Genomic DNA, 12,088 nt, shown 5'->3' on the forward strand with positions numbered 1-12,088 from the left:
TCGGCCTGTGATACCTGTTACAGGTGGTGTTGGACGTCGGCCTGTGATACCTGTTACAGGTGGTGTTCAGGTCGGCCTGTGATACCTGTTACAGGTGGTGTTCAGGTCGGCCTGTGATACCTGTTACAGGTGGTGTTGGACGTCGGCCTGTGATACCTGTTACAGGTGGTGTTGGACATCGGCCTGTGATACCTGTTACAGGTGGTGTTCAGGTCGGCCTGTGATACGTGTTACAGGTGGTGTTGGACGTCGGCCTGTGATACCTGTTACAGGTGGTGTTGGACGTCGGCCTGTGATACCTGTTACAGGTGGTGTTCAGGTCGGCCTGTGATACCTGTTACAGGTGGTGTTGGACGTCGGCCTGTGATACCTGTTACAGGTGGTGTTCAGGTCGGCCTGTGATACCTGTTACAGGTGGTGTTGGACGTCGGCCTGTGATACCTGTTACAGGTGGTGTTGGACGTCGGCCTGTGATACCTGTTACAGGTGGTGTTGGACGTCGGCCTGTGATACCTGTTACAGGTGGTGTTCAGGTCGGCCTGTGATACCTGTTACAGGTGGTGTTCAGGTCGGCCTGTGATACCTGTTACAGGTGGTGTTGGACATCGGCCTGTGATACCTGTTACAGGTGGTGTTCAGGTCGGCCTGTAGAAAACAGTGTTTGACTTTAAGAGAGAGTTTGTCTGTGTAGTCACAGAGCGCTCACGCACACAGCTCCTCGTTAACACTATGTGACCTGGTTGGCCCTGTGCCAATCCCATCATGGACCTGAACACACACACACTTAATCCGTCCTATTAATGAGCGGCCGTTTGTCTCCGTTTCAGGGATTCCTGTTGGGATTAACTCACACCTCCATCTACCTCTCCGTCGTACGTGTCCTGTTTGTCGTCTGTTCTCCACCTTTTGCTCTTATTTTGAAGATATTCTGGACTTCTGCTCTGATGACGTGACACCGGCTGCTGTGACCTCGCGCTGCCGTTGGACTCATTGATTCTCTCTGATGCCTGGAGGTCAGCGACCCGCCAAGAGAACAGACGGATTTATTCTTTGTTATTGTGTTTATTTTTGTGTTTTTGCAGATTTCTGAAAGGAATAGAGAAAAACAACTTCTGTAAATGGTTAAAGATGAAAGTAAAACATAATTTTATAAACTTAAAACATTTTTAAATTCAAAACGAGCTGAAACTGAAACGTGGATGTTGGACGTGAAGGAAGATCTGTGTTCAACAGAGGAAGCTTCACTGTTTGGATTAGTGAACATGAAAGGATGAAGAAGAGGAGCGACGACAGGAAACAAGGAAGAAATAAAGGACAAGACGATGTTAGGAGGGAAGACGAGATGGACAGAACACGTGAAGAGGAATAACGACAGGAACACGGACGGAGGAGAAGAGGGAGTGAGAGAGGGATGAGCCTGGAGTCAAACACGTCTTTACCTGCACGAACACTTGAATCCTGCAGCAGGTAAGTTCCAAACACGCACACACCTGTGAGCACCTGTGTTACTAGAGAACATGAGGCGCACACACACACACACACACACACACACACACACACACACACACACACACACACACACACACACAGTTTAACTGTTACATGTCGGGTGTGAAGATGAAGCAGCTCATCACTGCGATCTTTGTGAATTCATGCTCTGGACGTTTTCAAGACGAGCTTCCTGCTCTACCTGTCAGGTGTCACAGAGGAAGCGTTTGGCCGCTGTGCTGTAACCTGATTGGATTAACCCTGAAACCTGCCTCTGATCGGGGCCAGCGCCAGGTGTTCAGCCTCAGAGGCCTTTAGGCATTTTGGCAAAGAGACAATCTGATCAGCTGATCACGAAGCACGACCAGATCACTGTGAACTCACCGCATCATTATCGTCAGAGGGACCGAAGGGATCATGTAAACACGTCCTCAAACCTGTGAGTGCAAACTGAGGAGGCTGTAAACACAGCGTCACGCGACAGAGGGTCCAGATGCTACTGTATGTTAGGTCAAAGGTCAGACTGTGTGTTAGGTCAAAGCTCAGAAAAACGTGAGTCGACTGAGTGCTTAACTTTCAGACTTCTGTCTTCCATCACTGCGACATTTCACAATAAAAGCCCTTCAGTGGCTCACATGATTTAATGCAGCATGTCTGCTCCTGAACGACCTCGACCTTCCGAAGGTCACATCAAAGAGTCCTCCGTCGTCTCTCAGAGTCACTTTGTTTCATGTTCATCTATTAAACCTCCATCACCTCCACGTTTTCACTCCCCGTCCTCCAATCAGGTCGCAGAGGAGGCGGTCCGCACCGCCCTCGTAAACATGGCCGACAACGACTGTAGTGTGAAGGAGAACGGCGACTGCGAGGCGGCACGGCAGAAAAATGACATCAGCATCAGCACCGCCATAAGCCCCGCCCCCGGCCTGAGGAAGAAGCAGCTGCTGTGGCAGAACGCCGTCAGGAACATCATCGACCAGCACAACCTGTACTCGCTGAGGCTCGCCGGGGGCCTCGAGAGGGGGAGGCACCGCATCACCGTCACCGACGCCTACATCGCCGACATCAACAGGTACACACAGTGACGTCATCTACAGGTACACCACAGGTTCAAAACGTACGTAGTTTGCTTTAATCCTAACGATGGAGGTCATGTTAAACTCATGAACGACCTTAAGTTTAGTTTAGTTGAACTTAAACTCGAGCCTGTTTAGTTAAATGTTGACAGCTCCGATTGTTGTTGTTGTTGTTGTTGAACCTTTGCCCTCTGCGTTGTCTTGCAGGCAGATTCGTAATAAGGCGTCTCGCGGGGCGTTCTGGCAGAAGCGGCGCTCGTCGGCGGCTCGTGTCCACCCGACCACGCCGAAGATCTCCGTGCCGATTCACTTAACACAAGACGCGCTCACAGACACCGACTTCTTCGTGTCCCGGGGCTCGACGGTGCGCGGCGTCTTAATTCCCGCACTGCAACACACATTCAAGTAAAGATGCACAAACACAGACACACACACGTTTATCTTTGAAGGGGAAGGTTTTCATCATCGCCGTGTTTAAACTGCTCAGGTCTCCTGACCTGGAGAAGGTGTACCAGCAGTTCTCGTCGGGTCAGAGAAGAACCTCGCTGGTCGTCACCAACGTCATCGACATCCTGACCCGACTGCTCATCCTCATGCTGACGTGGCCGCCCGGCTGGTGGGGCGTGGCCTGTGAATGGCTGGCCGGCCTGTCCGTCATCCTGTGGGCGGGGATCTGCGTGCTGGCACTGTCCAGGAAGGTGGTGATGTCATCACCGCAGTGGCTGAGGTATGTGAACATTTTCAAAGTAAGAGCGCCTGAATCTAGCTTTCAAAATAAAAGCTGAGAATAGAAATAAATGTCCTGCAGCAGGCATCTCTCTCAGGTACCTGTCTGTCTGTCTCAGGCGTGTGTATGTACCTGTCTGTCTCTCAGGTACCTGTCTGTCTGTCTCAGGTGTGTATGTGTACCTGTCTGTCTCTCTCAGGTACCTGTCTGTCTCTCAGGTACCTGTCTGTCTGTCTCAGGCGTGTGTATGTACCTGTCTGTCTCTCAGGTACCTGTCTGTCTGTCTCAGGTGTGTATGTGTACCTGTCTGTCTCTCTCAGGTACCTGTCTGTCTGTCTCAGGTGTGTATGTGTACCTGTCTGTCTCTCAGGTACCTGTCTGTCTGTCTCAGGTGTGTATGTACCTGTCTGTCTCTCAGGTACCTGTCTGTCTGTCTCAGGTGTGTATGTACCTGTCTGTCTCTCAGGTACCTGTCTGTCTGTCTCAGGTGTGTATGTACCTGTCTGTCTCTCTCAGGTACCTGTCTGTCTGTCTCAGGTGTGTATGTGTACCTGTCTGTCTCTCAGGTACCTGTCTGTCTGTCTCAGGCGTGTATGTACCTGTCTGTCTCTCAGGTACCTGTCTATCTGTCTCAGGTGTGTATGTACCTGTCTGTCTCTCAGGTACCTGTCTGTCTGTCTCAGGCGTGTATGTACCTGTCTGTCTCTCAGGTACCTATCTGTCTTTCTCAGGCGTGTATGTACCTGTCTGTCTCTCAGGTACCTGTCTGTCTCTCAGGTACCTGTCTGTCTGTCTCTCAGGTACCTGTCTGTCTTTCTCAGGCGTGTGTGTACCTGTCTGTCTGTCTCAGGTGTGTGTGTACCTGTCTGTCTGTCTCAGGCGTGTGTGTGTACCTGTCTGTCTGTCTCAGGCGTGTGTATGTACCTGTCTGTCTCTCAGGTACCTGTCTGTCTGTCTCAGGCGTGTGTATGTACCTGTCTGTCTCTCAGGTACCTGTCTGTCTGTCTCAGTTGTGTATGTACCTGTCTGTCTCTCAGGTACCTGTCTGTGGTCAGCTGGTTGTCTCAGACCGTGCAGGTGTTGGTGGGCGTGTTCAGCTGGGCGGACAGCGATCACTCCTGGTACGTCTTCTTCTCTCTCTTCTCCACCTACACCTTGCTGCCCCTCCCCCTCCTCTGGTCCATCGTCGCCGGGGCAACCACCTCCACCTTGCACCTGCTGCTGGACGTCTGCTGTCACTACGGCGACCAAACCTTCTTCAGTAAGGTCGGACTCTATCTTCTTCCTTTCTGAAAACCTTCCAGCACACCTTTATATCACGTTTACTCTATGTGATGTTTTCACCTGTGCAGGTGTTGTCCAAGGCCTTGTTGTACCTGGCCATGAACACAGCAGGTCTGTTCATCCACTACCTGTCAGACCGGACCATGAGACAGTCCTTCTTAGAGACCCGACGCTGCATCGAGGGACGAGTGAGACTGGAGAGAGAGAACCACAGACAGGTACACGGACAAACGAAAACACTGAAAAAAACCAGCGAGTCCAGGTGTGCTGATGATGTCACTGTGTCTGTGTCGTCAGGAGCGCCTGGTCATGTCCATCCTGCCTCGCTTCCTGGTTCTGGAGATGACGGCTGACATGGCCTCCATGGACGACTACCTGCTGCCTCAGCAGTTCCACAAGATCTACATCCACCACTACAAAGACGTCAGGTAGGCTGACAGGTGTTGACTTAGCGCCTCCTGTGGACAGAAGCGGTACAGCTGCTGTTGTAAAGATGTGTTTATCATTTATTATTCCACCTTTATTTAACCTTTAACCTTTAACCTGTCTGTGTTTCAGCATCCTGTTTGCTGACATCATCGGCTTCACGTCTCTGTCCATGATTCTGTCGGCTCAGGAGCTCGTTAAAACTCTGAACGAGCTCTTTGGACGCTTCGATCGTCTGGCTGAGGTCATATATATTAACACATCGCTCTCTGATTGACAGTTCATCGCGCGTGTGTTATAATGACAGTGTGTGTGTGTGTGTGTGTGTGTGTGTGTGTGTGTGTGTGTGTAGGAGCACCAGTGTCTGCGTATTAAGATCCTGGGGGACTGTTATTACTGTGTCTCTGGGGTCCCGGAGCCTCAGAGGGGCCACGCCCGCTGCTGTGTGGAGATGGGCCTCAGTATGATCAACACCATACGGTAAACACACACACACACACACACACACACACACACACAGAGCTTCACAGAGACTGAGTGTGTGTGACTGCTGCAGGTACGTGCGGCGGGAGATGCAGCAGGAGGTGGACATGAGGATCGGGGTCCACTCCGGCTCGGTCCTGTGCGGAGTTCTGGGGCTGCAGAAGTGGCAGTTTGACATCTGGAGCTGGGACGTGGAAATCGCCAACAGTCTGGAGGCTGCAGGAGTGCCGGGGTCAGACACATGTACTTCATGATGTCAGAGTTATGATGCTGACATGATGTCACGGATGAAAACATCCTGACTCCACCTCCAAGTCCTCGCTGTTGGACTTTCTGCAGATCTCTGATGTTGCAGAAAAAACTTTGAATGACTGAAAGTTTGAATCTCTTCTGTCCTCTCGTCTCAGGAGGATTCACATCTCTCGAGCCACTCTTGACTGTCTGGGCGGGATCTACGAGACGGAGGCGGGGAACGGCCAGGAGCGCAACGAGTTTCTACGGAAACACAACATCGATACGTACCTGATCCGCCCGGCGGTGCGCGAAGAGGCAGAGCCGCCGAGAGCGAGACGTCCGAGTTACGTCGAGATGACGTCGTGGAGCGCCGAGCTGCCGTTCGGAGACATCCTGGGGATGAACTTTGTGAGGGCGAAGGGAACATTCAACACAATCTGAGCTCGTCTGTGTATCGACTGACATTTTGACTCTTCTTGTCCCTTGTGGTGCTCCGTAGATCCTCGCCACCTTCACAAACGGCTCTCTGACCCAGCTGCCCAATCAGATCGCAGCACAGCGCACAGGGTCACGGGAGGTCAACAAGAGGATCTGTCAGGCCATCGAGGTGCGGAGCAGCGAGCGCATGAGGAAGGAGCACATCACCACCTTCACTCAGGTGTTCAAGGACTCCCAAATGGAGGGGAAGGTGAGGACTCCACTTCCTGTAGGGGCGGGGCTGTTTGTCAGGTGCAGTGAGCCCTCAGGTGACCTTTCATCGTCCTCTCGTTCCCTCAGTACTCCCAGATGAGAGACGAACTCTTCAAGTCCAACATGGTTTGTTCCTTCATCCTGCTGCTGCTGCTGATGGCCGTGCAGGCACTGATCCCCGCCCCCCGGTACACCTGTCTGTCTACCTGTCTGTCGACATGTCCACCTTACTGCCCATTTACCTGTCTGTCTACCTGTTTGTCTACTTGTTGCTCTACCTGTCTGTCCACCAGTACGTCTCATTGTTTGTCTTCCTGTCCCTCTACCTGTGTGTTGACCTGTCTGTCTACCTGTCCACCTGTCTCCCTCTCTGTATTACTGAGTAATAATTGCTGTTGTCCGTCATGTTGCTCAGGTTGTTGTTGATGGTTGCTCAGTTCCTGGTCTGTGGGAGTATCTACTTCCTGCTCCTGCTGCTGACTCTGGGGGAGGAGTTTAAGCATTGCCCCGCCCCCCTGCAGTCTCTCTGCTGCTGGGTTCATGAAACCAAGTACGCCCGCACGCTGCTCACGCTCACCGCCATCACCATCAACTTTGGAGTTGCGTCCTCTGACATCGTGAGTCTGAAGCAACGTAAACACAAAGTTTTCCTCTCCCTCCTCTCCCTCCTCTCCCTCCTAACTTGTTTCCTTCCTTGTTTCCTTCCCTCCCCCCAGTTCTGGTGTGATTCATCAGAAACTTATATCAACAGCAGTGACTCCCTGTTGGCTCCGCCCACCTCCACCTGGCCTGACATCACCATCTGCACGTATCCAGAGGTGAGCCATGACAGGAACAAAACGCCGACTCTGTGACATCATCATGTCTCCTTCTTTACACTGAAACATGAATCATGTGACGATAACTTCCTGTCTTTGTACAGTACATGGTGCTGAGCGGTGTGGTTGCCATGGTTACCTGTGCCGTGTTCCTCAGGTTGAGTTGTGTGTTGAAGCTGGCCGTCCTCCTGCTGGCCGCCGCCCTCTACACCTACCTCATCGAGACACACAGGTGACCTCCTGAATACGCACCTGCCTCATACAGACAAGCTAGTGCTAACGTGCCAGCGTTATGCTAACTGAAACCAGGATGCTACTAACAACTAGCATGTCCAACCTGTCTCCCCCACAATTCAGTTAATAATATGCTAGCTTAAGGTGCCAAGATACAAACAGTTAGCATATCCAACACTGTGCTACCTCATCATTCCTACCCAATGTTGCCTTTGTGCAGCTAGCATATGTATTAATAATATAATGCATAATGCTACTGACAGCTAGCATATTTAGCATCCTTTTCTATATATTTCCTTTTTATTTATTAGCTTGTGAAATGCTAGCTGCAGACAGTTAGCAAACTACTAGCTAACATACCATCACAGTTACACTTCGTCACTGCAACATTTGGGATCATTAGCAACAAACAAACAAACAAACAGACAAACAAACAAACAGACAAACAAACACGCGCCTCTGCACGTTTAACCTCGGTTCACCCTCACAGATAAATATATTATTGTTCCATGCTCCTCTCTCTTTGGATTGGAAGTTAGCGCTTGTGCAAGCAGCTAGCATATTCAATGTTAAACTAGCTGTTTATTCCTGGGTGGCTAACAGCTAGCTACAAAAAGCTAAAGGAACGCTGTATGTTTGCTGTCTCTCAGGTCTCACCACCTGTGCAGGAACGGAGTCTGTGTGGTTCTCATGGTGATGTTTGTGGCGGTCGTCCTCTACAACAGCAGACAGGTGGGTTTACCTGAGACTCAGACCAGGTCAGACCAGGTCAGACCAGGTTCCACAGGATGTTGACTAAATTTTCATATTGTCATCATTCACATTCTTCTTCGTTGGTAGCTGGAGGCGACGGCGCGTCTGGACTTCCTGTGGCGCCTGCAGGCGAGGAAGGAGGTGGAGGACATGAAGGAGCTGAGGGAGCACAACGAGTGTCTGCTGCTCAACATCCTGCCGGCTCACGTCGCTCAGCACTTCCTGGAGAGAGACCGCAACGATGAGGTACCTGCTACCTGTGCCCAGGTGTGTGTGTGTGTGTGTGTGTATCCAGGTGTTTACTGTGCGTGTGTTTTCAGGAGCTGTACTCTCAGTCGTACGACCGAGTGGGCGTCCTCTTCGCCTCCCTGCCCGGGTTCTCCGACTTCTTCGAGCAGAAAGAACTCGTTCATCAGCGCATCGAGTGTCTCCGCCTCCTCAACCACATCATCAGCGACTTCGATGAGGTCACACACACACACACACACACACACACACACAGATACACACGTTTTCAATTTATGATGTATGTTTGCCAGATAACAGCCGATGCCTTTATTTTGTAGTTCTACTAACAAAATGCTTCTGTGTGTGCGTGTGTGTGCGCGTGTGTGTCTGGGTGTGTGTGTGTGTGTGCGTGTGTGTGTGTGTGTGCGTGTGTGTGTGTGTGCGCGCGTGTGTGTCTGGGTGTGTGTGTGCGTGTGTGTGTGTGCGTGTGCGTGTGCGTGTGCGCGTGTGTGTCTGGATGTGTGTGCGTGTGTGCGTGTGTGTGTGTGTGTGTGTGTGTGTGTGCAGCTGCTGGATGAGTGTTTCTTCCAAGAGGTGGAGAAGATTAAAACCATCGGCAGTTCTTACATGGCAGCTTCAGGTCTCTCACCTGACGGACAGGTGAGCCACTTCCTGTAGATGTTTCAAATTAAAAGCCTTTCATGAAAACACAGCAGGCGGAGCACCTGCCATCATTAGGAGGACTTTTAATGTGAAAAGCTGAAATTGTTTCTTTCATGTGAATGAATAAATGAAGACAGAAGTCGGCTCATTTTCTCATAGACTCCTATAGAGTCACACCTCCTGCTGGTCATTAGAGAGACTGCAGGTTACAGACACCTGACTTATGTCCAGCTCTTATACAGTCTACCTGACAGGTGAGGATGAAGGACTTTAAAAATCTTCTTTTTCCTGTCCCCGGTGTTTTCCTTCCCATGATCCTTCACTCCTCTCTCTCTACCTGCGAGTTGTTCAGGACTACGAGGACGGCTGGCATCACCTCAGCGAGCTGGTTCTGTTCGCCCTGGCCATGCAGGAAACACTCAAACACTTCAACACCCACACAGGAAACAACTTCCAGCTACGAGTCGGTACGTACAACCACTTCCTGTTCAGGCCAAACCCAGGAAGTGAGGCGGCTCCTTCAAAATAAAACATAAAAGATGATAAAATATTTACCCCTATTTACCTCTGACCTGTGACATCATGCACCATGTGACCTCTGACCTGTGACACCGCCTCCAGGTATCGCTCACGGGCCGGTGATCGCAGGTGTGATCGGAGCCACCAAACCTCAGTACGACATCTGGGGTCTGACGGTGAACATGGCGAGCAGGATGGAGAGCACGGGCGTCAGCGGGAGGATCCAGGTGAGCTCACCTGTCTGTGGGGGTGTGGCTGTGTGTATGTGATGTTTATAACTCCCCCCCCCCCCGGCAGGTCCCAGAGTCCACCAGCTGCATCCTGGTGGAGCGCGGCTTCCTACGGCAGCTCAGAGGGAACATCCACGTCAAAGGCATCAGCGAACGCCACGGGAAGGTGAGTCAATATTTAACAACGAGGTTCTGACCGCAGTCAACAACGTTTGTGAACAGTCGTCAATAGTTTGAGTTTTTCGATGAAGAATATTTCACGTTTACTTTCTTTAAAAGTGTAAAAAACCAAAAGAACTCTTTAAACATGAAACGACGTCACTGAAACGTGATGAGACGACGTGACAGCAGCAGGCGTCATGGTGACATCATTTCATCCAGGTTCGTACGTTCTTCGTGAGCAGTCGCGAGGAGCGATCCAGCTTCCTGGAGCGTGGCGGTGGGCGGGGCTTCAGCATGAACAGGAACACACTGGGAGCGGTGGTGTATAGCCTGGTTCAGGCCAGGAAGAGGGAGAAGCTGATGGAGGAGAACGGAGGCTTTCACCTGGTGGAGGCGTCGTAGGGACGAGGAGGAGGAGCGTCAGGTAGCCAATCAGAGAAGGACGAACGGGCAGATCGGCTCTCTCTGGATCTTCTCTCTGTGCAAACTTTAGTCGTGAACGTTGGAGGCCAACAAACCTTCTGACTGGATCGTCCACATGAAGAATAAAGGAGATCTAAGCCTGTTTAACATGGTGTTACCTGCAGCGAGCAGCAGGGGGAGCTGTTTCATGGTGTTTGTGTCTGACGTAAACACAGGACTGTTCTTGGACCACAAACGCATCATGGATGTTTGAAGGCAGAACAAGGTACAGACTTGAAACCTTCATGTTGGACACGGTCGACTCGGTCCTGTTAGATCATTAAAGTGTCTTTGTCTCTTTTATGATATATTTAAAAATAATTCATCATTTTCATTCAACCTCCGCTGCTGTTTAAAATGTACAGAGAGTAAAGTTAATGAAAGTGATGACTTTACTGTCAGCTGGTGAACACACAGATATGAAAGTCACAGAGGTTGTGTGTTTTCCCAGCAGCACTTGAACGCATCCCGACCAAGAAACTTTTATCCTTTTAAATATCTTTAAGAAGTTTTATTAAAGTTGAAGTATGTGAACAAACAGAGACTTAATGAAGCTCGACGTAGTGAGTGACACAGTTTACAGGGAGCTTTGAGCTGCAGCTCTGTGACTGTAGTTAATGAACACTGAGGCTGATAACTGCTCAGGCTCAGCTGTGACTCTGCTGCGTGCTCTCACACTTTAGGTACTCTGCTCTCACACTTTAGTTTGACTCTGCTGCGTGCTCTCACACTTTAGGTACTCTGCTCTCACACTTTAGTTTGACTCTGCAAACCAGAAGGAACAGAATCTAAGACCTGTTTATCCCGTGCTGCCGTTTATAAAGGAAACAGACTCATGAACAGTAAATGGCCCGTGAATAATCTGAACCTTTTTATGTTTCTTATCTGAGTCCATCGTCTCTTATCTTAGTCCATCATGAGACTGCCACATTACTTTTACTCGCATATTAAATCTGTTTTATTGTGAAAATTATATCATATAAAGAAGAGTTAAGACAGGACACAGATGTATTTTCTTTCCTTTCAAAATAAAGCGTTATCCAGTGTGTGATAAAGGATTTAAAGCTCAAACACTGAACAGAAATTGTTCTGATGATTTCACTTTGTTCAGAAATGCTAAAGTTAGCCATAAGCTAGCCAAAAAAATATTAGCTTACTTAGCCACTGGGAGAAGTCAGCTAGCTATCAATGTAGCTCCAGTTCTAATAATCATGTGACCTTCAGAAACACAACTTCAGTATCATGAGACGACTAAAGTTTATTAAATAATGTAACAATAGATTATTTATGTTTGATAATGTAGCTAGTGAAGGAAGGTTAGCTAAGTTAGCGACAAGCTTCCAGCCAAACAGTGACGTGTTTAATGTTTATATTCTTCTTATTTCTGCAGCTGTTTTTAGTCTCTCTGTTTTCATATTTAATGCTTTTATCATTTACACTCATTTTATATCATCTCAATATTTCTGTATTCTATTTTTATTTATTTACATTTTTTATTGGAATATAATCGATTTATTTTAAATCACATTTAATTAGTTTGAATGTTGCTATAAATGTTTTTGTTGTATAAATCATTAATCTATCGTCATATTAAATCATTCTGTGTTTGTG

General features: G+C 49.3%; 1 pseudogene; it reads left to right on the plus strand.

Annotated features, from left to right (window-relative positions):
• The first annotated feature begins 2,138 nt into the window (after window positions 1-2,138).
• Window positions 2,139-10,493, plus strand: LOC138603287 (adenylate cyclase type 8-like; annotated as a pseudogene).
• Window positions 10,494-12,088: the final 1,595 nt, after the last annotated feature.

The sequence above is a fragment of the Semicossyphus pulcher genome, unplaced genomic scaffold, assembly GCF_022749685.1.
Source record: "Semicossyphus pulcher isolate SPU_LCO1_2020_fin unplaced genomic scaffold, fSemPul1.0.p SCAF_24, whole genome shotgun sequence".
NCBI classification, from domain to species: domain Eukaryota; kingdom Metazoa; phylum Chordata; class Actinopteri; order Labriformes; family Labridae; genus Semicossyphus; species Semicossyphus pulcher.